The 13825-nt window shown below is 29.1% G+C and overlaps 1 protein-coding gene across 3 annotated transcripts in view; it reads right to left on the reverse strand.

The window, feature by feature from the left end:
• LOC111029315 (protein UXT homolog) overlaps positions 1 to 13825 on the reverse strand; it is a 67141-nt gene that overhangs the window by 710 nt on the left and 52606 nt on the right. The window contains exon 1 of one of the 3 annotated variants that reach the window (XM_022308282.1): positions 5030 to 5106. The exons of the other annotated variants lie outside the window; for them this stretch is intronic. The gene's annotated coding sequence lies outside the window, so the exon portion shown is untranslated. Of the gene's footprint in view, positions 1 to 5029; positions 5107 to 13825 lie in introns of those variants that run through there. 3 annotated transcript variants of the gene reach the window in all.

Raw genomic sequence — 13825 nt, forward strand, 5'->3', positions numbered from 1 at the left:
AACAAGTTAATTCAAATAATTTTAATTCGCATGTATTAGTTTCGTATGTATATTCGATTATTAACGACTATAAAAGCTAGGGAAATAATTATTAAACTCTCCAAAATCGTAACAAGTCGCTCCTAAAAAAATAATAAAGGAAGTGAAAATTATGTAAATAAATATGCTGCAGAAGGCGGCTTGAAATCCCTTAGAATTTTTTCTCTTCAAACCAATGACATTTGATAAAGTAAACGAGTAAATTGGTTTTGAAAAACGTTTATGATTTTTTTTTTACCTATAAAAAGTCTGTGCAAACACTTTTTTTAATATGTATAAGATATCGGGAAATTGAGTCTGCACTCAATTACTTTCAGATGACTTTCACAGCTCCGCTGTGACCTTCAAACCTGGGTGGATTATTTACTTTTCATACACCGAACGCATATATTCAAGACCGGAAATCGATGCAGCACACCCGACTAATCGGCGAAATATTTTTTTAGGTGTCCGTCCCGAACCCGTATTTCCATATCTCGAGGACGTCCATTTCTCTACATGGGTTAGGTATACGCGAAAAGCAAGTGGGCAAATAATGCGTTTTCGATGTATTTTCCCTCCCCGAAGCCTCATTCTTTTAATATCGTTACATCTCGCTTAAAAGTATTATTCAATATTTAACACAACGGCCATAAAGCGAACGTCACGCTATAACTCGTTTGAACTTGCAAATTGCAACGATTTGTGTTCGTAGGGCAGTAGTACCGTCAAAGCTATACATCTAACTTATATGTACTGGCACAAAGAGACCGCTGTGCCAAAAACTACTGTCATAGCAGAGTTCTTAGACGAGCTCGAGGTCACGTTCTTCGAGCTAGGGTTTCCAATACAATGATATTAATATTGGAACTCAGATAAAAATATAAAATAGTTAACAATTGTGTGACTTCACAGCTGGCTTACGTCGCAGTTCCTAATAAAATTCATATCGAATTCATAACCGAAATTCGACTGGTGAACTCAACATTATTTTTTCATTTTATAATTTTTTTTTTTGATAATACTTATTTAAGCACTTGGTTTTAACGAATCGAATATTCAGAGTTCTTCTACCCTCGTCACATAAATCAGATTTATACGAAAAAGCAGACGATACGTTGCAACAAAAAGTTTGCAAGGATACGGATTACGGATTGTATATGGAAAGTTAAAAACAAGTACGAACAACCAGAGTATGTTTCTGTAATTATATCTTTGATTTTGAGACAACAAAATGTTTGTATTTTCACACAGACATTAACCCATGCAAGTATTTTAAAAATAAATTAAATATGTTTCAGTACCAAACCGTAGTGTATAATATACAAACATTAAACACACCAATAAATAAAGAAATACACAAATAAATCACTTTAAAGATGTAACAATTAACATTTTGCAAATGTTAAAAAAATTATAGATTCAACAATAACCTGATAATAAAAATACTATCATTATTATTATAGTCTAAAAAATAAAAAAAATGTTGGTTAAATGAACAGTATAAATCAAAGAATGTAATAAATTATATTTTAGTAAGTGGTTTTATATGTAGTTTTGTATATTGATGCAAATCAATATTTGCATTCAGCATTTTCATCATTAAACAACGATAATACGCGAATAATAAATGTAACTTCCTACCTACTTGTTGTGAAAGAAAAATATAATCAAAAACCAAAATATAATTAAATTTAAATACACATTTAGATTTATTTTTATTCTGATTTAAATAATAAGCGATGGTAAAAGAAAAAGTTTTTTAAAAAAAAAAACAACATAAAATAACATAGGAATTTATAAATAAAAAATAAGATTAAATATTTAATTTTATAAATCACGGTATTTAATAATAAAAATAAAAATATGTATTCAATGTTAACTTTCGACATACTTTTTCATTAAGCCAAAAAGCCTTGGGCTTTAATTTAAATAACACGATATGTTCCAAGTTTTTTACTCATTAATTAAGCATTACTATAATATACATATTTATTAAAAAAATGCCAAGTTCTAAATCAACACGACTCTGTTGTCAACAAATATCCATGCTTTTACAAAATTGATTTTCTACCTACATTACCTTTTGCTTAGAAAATATTAAATGAATTTATTTCGTAAACTATTAACTCTTATTCGTTTTATAATTTATACGTCACAACATGAATATAAATTAAGAAAGTTGTACAATTCTCAACATACGATTAACTAGCGATTGTAAAATATAGACATATATTATAAGATATAAAGAATAATGGGAATGTAGTATTGATATTTTATATTATGAGTGCTTAATATACACGTTATGTAAAATACAACGACGTCGTAATATGTGAAAATTGTAAATTTTCTAGAGCCTAGGTTGATAATAAGTGTGTCGTTAGTCGTTTCCATATAATATTTGCTTGTACCGTATAAACCTACCTAACAGATTTAATTTTACTAAAAATACAGTTGCATGCGAATAATTGTATTTTAATATAGTACCTTACTCTATATTAAAAACATTAAACAATACTATACATTTTAATACCTACGTAATATTATTGAGTAAGGTTTCTATTTTTCTTCGAGAATTTAATTTTTATATTTATCTTGACATTTAGACATTGAATCAGTTATTGTTCGTTACCGTCATTAGTAAAAACAATGGCTTTTATACAATAACTAACTAAATTTTGATTGCCTGTACGTGATACCAGCATACGTACACTAAATAGGTTCATGGACATTATACTTACATAAAATGCTTATATTATTATTATGGTATTAACTTTAAAAGGCAAATAATCCAGAACTGATAAAAAAAAACAATTTAATAGTTTCTAAAGAAATACAATAAGTATAATAAATTGCATTACAAACGAATGAAATATTGTTTCTGATATGATGCAATTAATTAAATTATTAATAAAAATAATATGAGTATTGCATTATTTTATAAAGTAAAAAGGTAGAGTTTAAAAGAGTGGGACGAATTTGTAGAACATATTTATATTTCAAAACGATTTTATTTTGCTACCTAGTACGATACTACAAATTATTTTTGATGCAATTTATTTTATGAACACGCTAATTGAAATTATCATAAGTAGGAATATTTAAATATCCAAGTATCATGTTATTTTTAGAATTTAGATAATATATTTTTATAAATTATGCTTTAAAATTAGGTTACCATTGTTCTTATAGTTATGGAAACAATAATCAAAAGTGTTGGTTATTTCCAAACAGTGATTAGTAATTATAATACCTATATAAGTAATTTCAGGTTTTTACAAATTACCATTGTTTTAAACAGTCAGCCGTAAGCAATTTACTGCACAGCTGGTTTTATTTCAAAATAATTTTGAAGATGATCATTGTAAAGTTGTAAAAAAAAAAATTGTAATTAACCAAATTGTTGATTATTAGTTTTTGTTCAACTTCACTAAAATATAGTACATAATATTTTTATAACATGCATTTTGAACGAAATATACGCATTAATAATTTAAAAAAAAACAACATTAAAAAAATGAATCATTAACACTTCTTAAAAATATATGCATTACCAAATAAATTGGCAGTTTTAGGATATGATATATTATATTTTTAATTATGATTAATTCATGAGGCCCACGCATTGCGCTATCATTATATTTTTAACGAAATTTAAAGAACGCTTGTTTGAGTTAATTAACCAGATAAGGTCTCTCGATTGTAAATTGTGTTGTTTTTTTTTTTTTGTTTTTATAATATTCATTTATTTTTAATAAACTGCAATAACGACTGTAGGCAGTTTTCAAGTTCATCTACTTGATGAGCAAACAAATTATATACGAGTGTCTTGGTATATTATACATGGAAATAAATCGAAAGGCATAAAAGAGTTAAACAACAATTATTAATACACTTATATTATTATATGCACGAGATTTGAGGACTTATATCAACTGAAGCGCCGTTGAAAGAAAATTATATATTTATATATTAAATAAATGTATAGGTACTCGAGACTCGGAACTTACAGTGTGCCGTTATTATGAAATAGTGCCAACGGCAGAATCATTTTAGTGAGAATCGTTTCGAGATCAAATTATTCCCCTCCCTTAAAAAGTGTGATCTTTTCATTTTTCGATCACCGTTCACCGTTTGATGTCATACACATGTCGGCGTGTGTGTGTGCAAATTGAATTATAAAGAAGACCACGACGACGACGACGGTGTCCCCCGCGGAGCAAGTCTTACAAACTTCCTAGCACTATACATTTCCGCGTATCCCCGACGCTCCATCATCCCCGACCACAACGCCACTAATGAGGTTAGTTCGGTAGAACGTTTGTACCCTCATAGTGTAAAGCATGTGTGCGTGTGTGCGTGCGTGTGGTGTAAGTCAGTCTACGGCAGTAATATTGGCAGAATGAAAAAGAGATTGCGCGAATGCCAGAGAGAAAAACGTGTCCAATTATCGCCGGTCTCGGAAACGGCAGATCCGTCGCCCATATCTCGTGGTACGCATATACAAGTATATACACACCATCAGCTATACATACAGTTTTTCTTCTTATATATTATTTGCAAAAATAAAAATAAAATAAAAGCATTACTATGTGATTGATTTTGCACGTGTACGTGTACGTGCGCGCGTGCGTGTGGACATTAATCTTAATGAATCGATATAATCTACAAATTGAACGTAAAAATAAAAAGGGATAAAAAAAAACCCACGGAGTGAACTTTCGTTCAAAGTTTTGCGGAGATATATATTACACTTCGAACGAACATTTTCGAAACTCGAGCACGTGATTTGTTCGTCGGAGACATTATTTTATTGGATCTTGATAGGAGCTTTTATCTATATAAATTATATATATTATTTTATATTAAAAAGAAAACTGTCGTGTAAGAACGATTCATTTGATTCGTTAGAAACGCAATTTACAAAAAAATACAGGATCAATTATCCTTTAAAAAAATACTCGTGTTTAATTCATTTAATTTACTTATACGGTGCATATTGTTTACTCACGATTTTAAGACTTCATATTATAAGGTTGATTTGTGCTTGAATTTTATTCTGAACATTAATTGTGTCTTAAACTTTATCTTTCATTAAATAAAATGACAGTACTCGGTAATTATAAATATTATGCAGCATATACATAGCATATACATTATACATAAATACATAATTCATATAATCGGCGTATACGTGCATAGTGTATATAATCATAATAAGTATACATACATTATTAAAATAATATTTATTATCATTAAATTATGTACCTAATATATATATAATATATAGCTATATAAATAACGAAATGACTATGGTTATTTTCAAAAATAGTAAACATTTTTATCTCACAAGTGTTTTTAAATATAGTCGTCAATTAACTTCAAGTAGAATTTTATAATATTATACCTATCGAAATACATCTCAAGAACGTACTTGAAGTTCTAGAAAGATTATGTCAAAAATAATTTAAGCTACTTACTGGCTATTAAATCTATATAAGTCCATAGTGTCATTCCCGAGAAATGGCATCATGAATTTTATCAAAGAACTTAAGATATTAATTCGTGTTCGTTAATTGTATTGTTTGAGTATAATACCTATATAATGATCAATTTAAAAACAAACACATAGGTAAGTACGTTTTAAATTGTGTTGATTGTTGAATTATTGATTACGATGTATAATTAAGTTGTAAGTCTTAATGATGATTAATGAAAATCAGCTAAAAAGATAATTTATCTCCATTTATTACTTTTTTTTTTATTACATAAAAGAATGACGTGACGTGAAATTATACCATACATAATTATTAATTAGTTATGTTATAGATTCTCTAAATATATCGAAACCAAATAAGAAATTCAAAAAATAACATGTGTGCAAATACACAGGAAAATAATTTAGTTGCTTGAAATAAATAAATAATACACTGAGAGTAACATAAATGTTATTTTCAAAAAGTTCTCAGCGTTTTATTTTCACATGCACATAAGCAAATTATACTCCCACAATATTTAAATTTAACTAGTTGTAAATTTATTGACAATTATATGGAAGTTAAATACTGCATATTTGATTCAGCCATAAAGTTACAAAAACCACAAGAGATTTGATTTAATTACTAATTTAATATTATTATTTATTATGAATTTATAATTATTGTGAATACAGAAAACAGTGTGTATCTACTGAAATTATGATACTCATTATTTAAACGAGATTTATAGTTTTTGAAGATAAAAATAAGATTTTTGGTTATTAAATCACTGAGCGACAAGGGTCAACCTTTAGTAGTTTTTCTACAGAATTTTTTTTTATACTTAAATTTATATAAACAGGCACAAAATAATATTTAAATCACACTGATTGGATACTTCCAGGTACACACTTTGTAGCTATTGTAATAAAACACACTGCAGTGTACTAGAGGAAGAATTTGTTGACTTTGTAATCTATTTAACACTCTGTAAAACTATTGGAAAAATCGATTAATCAATTAAGATACAGTTTCATTGTAACGTTGAGAAACAACTACACAACAAGTCAGGAAGGTAGACTGCAAATCCAGGGAAAAAAAGTAGAAAAGGACAAAAAGTTAATTATTATATATTTATAAAGTACTTTGTTTTGTTTCTATATATATGAATTAGAAATGTACAATCTATAAAATGTAATTAAAATAAGCATATGTGATTATAGTTATTTAGATATGAAATAATAGATTAAGGGGATTACCCAACAGTACCTAATACTTTTAACGTGATGTATGCATATTTTTTTAAACAAATTTTAAATGTTGATAAGTTTTTACACCAGTTTCTTTTTACCCTTCTCGGATGATTGCCATTGATATTTTCGAGTCCATAGACCAGGGCAAAGGTCAGTGGGTTTGAATGATTTGTAAAGCAGGAGTGAAATACATATAAATATTCATATTTGAGACTGTTTGGATTTCGAAGTCCAAGTGTATTAATCCAAGCCTATCTATCTAAAATAATATAAAATAAAATAGATTAAAACTGTAAAAGGTGCATTACTATTGCAGGTAATAACTTCCAATTTTTTATTTCGAATACAATACCTAATAATGTCATTAAAATTATATATTTTCATAACGCATTGTATATTGTCATGACATTTGTTGAATTAGTTGATACCTTTTTAGTTTTTTCTGACATATTCTAAGCCAATATATGCTTTTCTAATCAGAAACAGAACAGGAAAATGTTTGGACCAAAATTAGACTTTACAGTGAGCTGAAGGTATTGCCTCAGCTTACCGTAAACATCTCTATCATTATCCCTCGAATTTATCTGGATGAGTGATAAGTGATAACATAATAATATGATTGTATAGTAATTATTATATAATTTAGAACTTTGGACATTTTGGTAAAATGGTTACGAGAAAAAAGATCTAATTACGTATCAAAAATCTCAAAAAATAATAAATGTTTGGTGCGTTAGCTAAAAGGTGAAATATACTCATAAATTAATGCGCAGAATAATGTAAAACTGTATCGTCGTGTGCCTTACGGGATAATTATAGTCTTGGATGTCATACATCACGAGCAGGATAACGGAAGCAACGTTCAGTGCAAAAACAATCGGATGATACCTTTAAAAAAAAAAATGGTTTTAATTTACCTCGGCAAGCGTAAATTATTTTTCATCGCGACTACGTCTGGTTTAAGTACGGTAAAATATGAGTAGGTACAAAATATTATCATGTCTAGGTATTACGCTCCACATCGGGCGTTAGAAAGCAGTTCGATTGTTTGTATAAAACCGTTTTGAAACAATAATCGAATTAAAGTAAAACGGGTACCGCCTTCGATATTCTGTTTGTTACAGAGAACAGTCAACTCGAGCATTCGGACGTCCGTAACGATTTCCGCAGTACGGGCGTACTTACCGAAAATTCCGGCTCGTTTTCGCAGCAGACGATTTCGCATTGCCAAAACACTATTGCGTAATTCGATTATTACCGCGGTATACACGGTACACGGGTATATACTTACCACGCAGGTATGTACTATTATACAGTGTACAGTGTACACTGCGGGCGTCGTCGAAAAAACGAACGGTTTCCACGGTCTAAACGGCGCGCATTCCGCTGCAGTCTACTACACGGAGAGAAGGTTTTCTTTATTTTCATCAACAAAAACACTGTGTAGGTACATTAATTGTACTATACATCATACGTATAATAATATCATGTTATCTGCATGTCGGAAACGCAAGTCGAGTCCGTCACGCGGTCCACGACGACGCGGGAGGGGGGTTCACGCCCCGTGCAATAATTATTATACATATATACTCTTATTATTCCGAAAACAGCTGTTTTTCATTATAACACTTAAACACGTACCTGGGTTATTTTTTATTTTTCATTTTTGACGTAAAACAATAACGAACAACCCATATTATACACTCGCGTGCGCGTGCGTGCGCCATAATAATAATGATTATTATTATTATTATTGCGAGCACACTCGGGACCATCAATGTAATTATACACGCGACGAATCGCATCTGGGTTTGGGTGTGCGTAGAGTATGATTATTATATAGGTACCTACTGTATTATATGATAATGCACTGTGCATTGTAACATATACATAGACATTCTATTACATGCGTACAATATATATTGTGTCAGTAAACTGGGGCCGCGTGCGTGCGTGAAAACAAAAGACTCGGCTTTTATTGAATATATATTTTGGTGGTGTTCGGGGGGTACCCTACGCCGACAAAACGAAATGTATAATATAATGTATAATATCTTACATATACGCGCATGTGCATACAGTACAATATATTATTGTATAATAACCCCGTTTGCGGTTCGTGTCTTGAAAATGAAAAACAATTGAGAACAAAAAAAAAACAACCGTCTATTCTCTTGCATATTATATAGGTAATCACGACGACGATGATGATGATGATGATGATGATGATGATGACGATGATAAGGATAATAACAATACGTGTGCGTATAATCCCAGTGCGGCTGGAGAGAGTACATGTCGTGCACTGAACAATAAAAAAATAGAATTTTTTTTAATTACAACTCGATTCGTACTCGTCAAATTCGATTGGTCGACTGGGGTCCAAACTCCAAAGTGTCCTCCCGCCAACCGACCGAAAACGCAATAAGTCTCGTCTGACAAAGTTTACCTTTTTTCATCAAGCGAATGAAAGCAGTCCGCTCGTGATGTACGACTGATAATGAAATAAATATAGGTAATATATATATATGTATATAAGTAATGGTAGAGAGTAATTTTGAATTGGTCGGTGGCGGGCGGCGAGGGAGCTGATAGGGCCGTTTTCGAAAAGTCTTTATTCTCCTTGCGGGGCCACCGCACGTGTGTCTAGTTTCAAAAACTATTGCACTTTTGTCCCGACCCATTAAAAAGTTTCGGGAACTAGGGGACCTCACGTTTGTCAATGCGCGTGATGTAATTATTATTACGTATATACGATATAAACGCACACACGCACATTATATTGGACACGGTTTTAGGGCGGTATAATAATAGGTAATTATATTATATCTCTGAATACAACAATAATTGGTTTTTGAGCTAATATCTCAAACATAACAAAAAATATAATACGACCAATGTTCCATGACTTATTTTCCTAATATTTATATTATTGCTAAATTTATTTGTATATTCATTATTATACTCTTGTGTTATCGAAATTAATTGTGTAAATGAAAAGAACGATCACAAAAGTGATTGCGCATTCCAAAACTAAAACCTTAACATATTTTTTGTTCATATACATTTTCAATGTTTTATATAATATGATTATATTTGCAACGTATATTCAAACTACACTTTAAAAAAGTTACGTTTTGGAGTGGTATATACAACAGCTTTTTTTGGACGAGTGACTCCATTTTTTAACAATTTAATTGATTTAGTTAAATTATTCAGATTCCAAATATAATCAACTACCTATTAATCATTCTTTCGTTCTAAATATTTGTGCACAATACATTCACTTTACTTTATGCTATATATTTCGTAATTTTATATTATATAATGTGTGAATAAACTAATACTATTCAATTTTAATAAAATGTTTTGGTTGGTTTATTACAATACTCCAATCTCAATAAATTAATATAAAGGACTTAATTTTTATAATCCTCGTCTAAAAACGTTATCATTACATATAGGTATGATACAAGACATTTGTCTGCATTAATAGTTAATAGTAAATAGTATTAACTCCCTATTTAATTCTTTATCTATATTATAACTTGTGAATACACATATTATGTTGAAAATTACACATATTTGAAACAATGCTTTATGAGCTTATATTATCAAAAACTTTTCAGATTAATTCAAGTGAGAAGGATTTTAAATATAACAAACATTCTCAGTATTCGTGTTTAAACAAAATATGTATACAATAAATTGACGGTTTTCTGAAACAATTTAATGCCATCCATTTCATAAAAAAATTTAAATAAGTCATAAATCAGAATAATCAAATAGTATATCATTTTTAAAAAGAGGCGTTCAAACATATTTATGATTAAAAACAGAACAATAAATTAAAAAATAAACATTTATCTAATTTGAACAATTTTCCGTGTTTTATATTGAATAATCATACATCATACTTTATAATATTCTCATATGTAATTACAAAATCAGTATATTACAATGGCGTGTAATAAACTGCCTACTCAAAACTATTATTTTTGTCTATTTAAAATGTACATAGAACTAATTCATAAGATAAACTGTTTTATTCATAATTATATAAGTGGGTACCTACCTATATTGTTATTATGAATTTATTATATGATTAAATATTCAAAATTGAATAACCAGTTTTTACTTTTTAATATATACGAATAGGAACCTTAATATATTTTGAGTCGAAACTATTTTTAAGGTATGTGTTTTTTTTTTCTAGAAGCTACATTCTAGGTACGCTATAAAAAAGGCAAAACAAATCACCTGTAGACAATAGCTACATTGTTTATATTTTAAAAATATATACAAAACTCGGCGTTTTATTCAGGTGGCGGCATTCATTGGCGCCATAATGGTTTTTAACGAGAACAACAATAGTATGCCAAAACACAGCAAATCGCATAAGACGCCGTACCCTTTATGAAAAGGCTTAGAAAAAATCTTGAATTGATGTTTGTAAAAAATTGATATAAATAGAATACCACATTATTTTAGAAGATACTAAAGTTTCTATAGTCTACACGCAGAAACAAAATATAATAACATGAATGCGTTACATAATTCGTTCCTAGCTATAAAGAAATGTCTCGTAATAAAAAAAAAAAATAAAAATCTGTTCGTACATAATGTAGAGTTAATTAGAAGTGAGTACGAGAAAAAAAAATTAAAATTTATACTTCCGAGTATACGCGCATGGATGTCAAGTCAACAACAATAAGCACATTTCACATAAATTGTGTCAAGGAACATGAATGCAAGATTGAAAGATACCACGTTGTATTTTTTACAACACAATTTTTAAAAATAAATTGCTGGTATACATATTTAAAAACATATTCAGACGCATTAAATACTAACTGAAATACGTTTTACATTAGTGCACACTGTTAGTGATTAATGATTATATTGACGTTAAGAACGGATGACTAAGGAATAAAAAGGGCTTAAACATTCCTAAAGCATTAATCCCTTATAGAAAATGTCCGATATTTCACCAACAATGTATGTATGTTCGAAGTGAGTGAAACGTTTTTTAGGCTTAAATACACATTGGAATTTAACCACGTGAATTGATAATTTAGTTTGGATAAAAAAATACGTATACTAAGTCATTGTTCATTAGGATTAGTCTAGTAGTTTTGACAATTCGACATACGTGATGTATAATGATGCTACATTTGTCGCGGTTCATTTTTTTTAGTTTAATCATTAAATATAATAAAAAGTAGGGCAACGTGACATGGCAGGTTTTTAAGTGAAGCATTGTCAAAGTTAAAATATCATGGCAAACATTACCGAGTGACGTATGGGTAACCATGCGGGATTTTCGGTAATTTGACGTATCTCTCGCATCGACATGACAACGTAAGATATAAACTATTTTACTATGCCACTATGGAGTAAGATTGTAAGAATTATAAATAGACAGTATAGTTCTATGGTAAAATGTAAAAACATTTATGTTTAAAATGTCTTGCATGAATTATGTGTTAATGCAAGTATATAAAATAAAACAGTGACAAAACTAAAACATGTTAAAGTGAAATATACTAGTAAAATACTTATTATCCAGCAAAGAAAGTGTTGGATTTAAAAAAATATTTTTAAAATAATTATAATATAATTAACGAATTAAATTAAATATTGCATAGTATTTATATAGATTATGATGTATATGAGAATTTATTTTTCTATCACCTTTTTAATTCTATTTTTGTGTAGACAACTGACAAAGTGTCTTAACTGGAAGGCTTCGTTAATCCGTTTTTTCAAAGCCATAATGTCATTCATATTTTTCACTTATTGTTCTACATTGTAACAGATTGTAGATTATATTATGAAAAATAATTAAATGAAAAAAATATTGTGTTGAAAATATTGAATATATGGAGGTGTGGAATCTTTTAAAAACTAAAAACTAGTAATTATCGTTACTAAAGTAATAGTAGTTTTTTTATGTATTTTTATTTTTTATTCATCAATTATGTTGATTAATGATTCGAAAATAAAATTTAATTGCATAGTGGGTATATCTGTTTAATTTTAATCATTTGTATGTGCGTTAAAAGCTTTTATTATTTTTTGAATATTAATAAGTTATTCTTTTTATCGCGGTACATATGTGATTGCTTATTTTAAATTTATGAATTACTAATTTTACTATCTATTTTATCTGTCTATTAATTTATTGAATAACCACCTATATTAGTAACTTTAGTATTATAATATGATATTTGTGTTATATAATATCCGACTATCCGAGTAAACTATACGTTAAGAAGACCGAGCACACCTTTCAATTTAAAATCGTGTAATGAAATAGTTGTATGCACTAATGCTCAAAATGAAAAACAAACGACCGATAACCACACATGTGGTAATTTAAGTTTACTATGAAGCATTTGTCAAATTACTCCTGCGTATGATTAAAAATGATTAATTTATTATAATATGCTAACAGCCATTTCGTCGTTGACGAGCGGCGCATACCTACATCATCCTTCATCATTTATGCTGTCATATAACAATAATATATATATAGGATACGGTATAGAAAACACCTAAGGTCGAATGAACAACTAAAATAGTTTATGAAAGAATATTTATTAATACGGTTTAATGCGGTCCGAGTACACTATTCTAGTCAATAAGATTTAAACAAACACAATTATGAAATACTATTGCTAGTGAAAATATAGTTATTTGATCCAGCGTTAGCAGGTTAGGTTACCTATTACTATTACTGTTTTTTAGATGATTACCGCGCTTTTCTTTATCAACGCACGAACGAACATATAACCGTTATTATTTTTTTTTAATAATTGTATATTGATACCTATCATCGCCTAACAATAAATTCCCATTATCGTGCGAAATATCAATCAATTCGAAGGGTTTTTCGACATATATTCTCACGCAGCGATTGCTTCTGGTCTTGTGCAATTTTCAAGAATTAATAGCGGCATATAATAGGTACCTTATGATTACAAGAAAAAAAACCAATTATTCGTCAATAACTACTTATATGCTGATTTCAATTATTACCTTGAGGAACCAACCCGTTAGACGTTCGACTTGACT

This window comes from Myzus persicae, unplaced genomic scaffold (assembly GCF_001856785.1).
Source record: "Myzus persicae strain clone G006 unplaced genomic scaffold, MPER_G0061.0, whole genome shotgun sequence".
Lineage (NCBI taxonomy): Eukaryota > Metazoa > Arthropoda > Insecta > Hemiptera > Aphididae > Myzus > Myzus persicae.